Genomic DNA, 2500 nt, shown 5'->3' on the forward strand with positions numbered 1-2500 from the left:
AAATGCAGGAAATATAATGTCATTATGATAACTGGATTCAGTCCTTATTTAAAATTGGCTTGACTGTCCAAAGATAAACTGCCCATGAGTAAAATAGGGGGAGCCTTTGAATAATAGAACGGCACTGCCCAGGGGAAAATTCTTGGCTTTTCCATAAACCACGTGTGTAACCTCGAAGTCATACTATCTGGCCTGAATGGTAGCGTGGAATAGTAGTATGGTAGTATGGTAGTATTCCTCGTGTGTGTAGTTGTGTGCGGCGAAGTGGGGGAAAATGTGCACGTTTGTTTTTTCTCTCTACATGTGTGTGTTTCGGAGACTGGAAACTATCAGTTGGAATTTGAGGTATGGGTGTATGGGTCGGTGTTTAAATAAAGGTCACTGAGCAAGTATGCAAAAATGGAATATTTAGTCGAAGAGTGTATTCATCAAAATATCAAAATTGTTATGTAGACCAGTGTGTGCAGCTCATCAAATTCGTGTATGTAAACATTTGTGATAAAGATGCATATTTGTACAAAATGTATGGACGTCAATTTATGGGAGAAATGTTAGAGGAAATTCCGAAAATATAAAGGGAAATGTGACATCAAAATTGACATGACAAGAGATGAAGCTCGTAATGGCAAATTATCGATTAAAAAAATCAATGAGAATGAAAAATAAAAGAGATAGAAAAGAGGTATAATTTGCCGTGAATTGACAAAATATAATAATTTTTAATTCTGTTAAACCATAAACCAAACACGCAAAGTAATATATGTAAAAATATATATGCAAAAAAATATGGTGACAAAAATATATTTGGAGAATGTTACATGGAAAGTTGAATAGATTAAATAGATAAAACGACTTATTGATAAATAAGCATAAATACATATTGTAAGTAATATGTAAGTATGAAGAGATGTGTAGATGGATGGATGGGTAAATATATATTAATAACATGGAGAGAGAGAGAGAGAGAGAGAGAGAGAGAGAGAGAGAGAGAGAGAGAGAGATAGATAGAGAGAGATAGAGATAGAGAGAGAGAGACAGATAGACAGATAGACAGACAGACAGAGAGAAAGAAAGTAAGAAAGAGAAGAAAGAGAAAGAGAAGAAAGAGACAGAGCAACGAAACCCACCACGAACGGTGAGAAAACGAAAATGAAATTAGCGTCCCAACCGAAGGGAAAGAGCGAGAGAGGGCAACAGGAAGAGCCAGGATGTACGACACGTCGCAGGGTAGAGTGTAGGCCTATTGTCTCCATTCTGAAATTCACGGCACCAAACAAGACGCCATTGCAATGTCAGCGGAAGAGAGTTTGGAGGAGGGTGATGAGGTGTGAGTGAAGCTCCGTTCTTTAAAGCTGATGTTATGCTCTTTTGACGAGGAACCGTGAAGCATCAGCTGTGTGTGTGTGGGGTGGGGGGGAGGGTGGCGAAGAGAGGGGGACGGTGGAATGTTGGAGACGTGTATGTGTGTGTGTGTGTGTGCGGGGGGGATTGGTGTGTGTGTGTGCCTGTGCATGTTTCAAACAGCGTGTAGAGCTGGGGTAGTGATGTGGTCGTCTGCTGTTTCGTTATGCGAGAGTGAAGTGTGACTGCAGTGGGGGTTAGACGCTGTGAAAGGGGTTGGGGGTTGGCAAGAGGCTTAGAATTTGCTGTGCTGCGCTGTGTGTGCTGTGGCTGTGGTGTGTGCTGTGTCATTATTGTCATTATTGGTGTAGTAGTAGTAGTAGTAATAGTAGCATCAGCAGCAGCAGCAGCAGTAGTAGTAGTAGTAGTAGTAGTAGTAGTAGTAGTAGTAGTAGTAGTAGTAGTAGTAGTAGTAGTAGTAGTAGTAGTAGTAGTAGTAGTAGTAGTAGTAGTAGTAGTAGTAGTAGCAGTAGTAGTAGTAGTAGTAGTAGTAGTAGCATTATTACTATTATTATTATTATTATTATTATTATTATTATTATTATGATTAGTAGTAGTAGTAGTAGTAGTAGTAGTAGTAGTAGTAGTACTAGTAGTACTAGTAGTAGTACTAGTAGTAGCAGCAGTAGTAGTAGTAGCAGTAGTAGTAGCATTATTACTATTATCATTATTATTATTATTATTATTATTATTATTATTATTATTATGATTAGCAGCAGCAGCAGCAGCAGTAGTAGTAGTAGTAGTAGTAGTAGTAGTAGTAGTAGTAGTAGTAGTAGTAGTAGTAGTAGTAGTAGTAGTAGTAGCAGTAGTAGAAGTAGTAGAAGTAGTAGAAGTAGTAGAAGTAGTAGTAGTAGTAGTAGTAGTAGTAGTAGTAGTAGTAGTAGTAGTAGTAGTAGTAGTAGTAGTAGTAGTAGTAGTAGTAGTAGTAGTAGTAGTAGTAGTAGTAGTAGTAGTAGTAGTAGTAGTAGTAGTAGTAGTAGTAGTAGTATGTGTGTGTGTGTGTGTGTGTGTGTGTGTGTGTGTGTGTGTGTGTGTGTGTGTGTGTGTGTGTGTGTGTGTGTGTGTGTGTGTGTGTGTGTGTGTGTTGCAGAAAGTA

The 2500-nt window shown here is 38.4% G+C and overlaps 1 protein-coding gene across 1 annotated transcript in view; it reads right to left on the reverse strand.

Moving 5' to 3' along the window:
- The window catches only part of LOC113814157 (coiled-coil domain-containing protein AGAP005037), a gene marked incomplete in the record, with an annotated part of 653514 nt that overhangs the window by 10828 nt on the left and 640186 nt on the right, over nucleotides 1-2500 (reverse strand).

The sequence above is a fragment of the Penaeus vannamei genome, chromosome 37 (assembly GCF_042767895.1).
Source record: "Penaeus vannamei isolate JL-2024 chromosome 37, ASM4276789v1, whole genome shotgun sequence".
Lineage (NCBI taxonomy): Eukaryota > Metazoa > Arthropoda > Malacostraca > Decapoda > Penaeidae > Penaeus > Penaeus vannamei.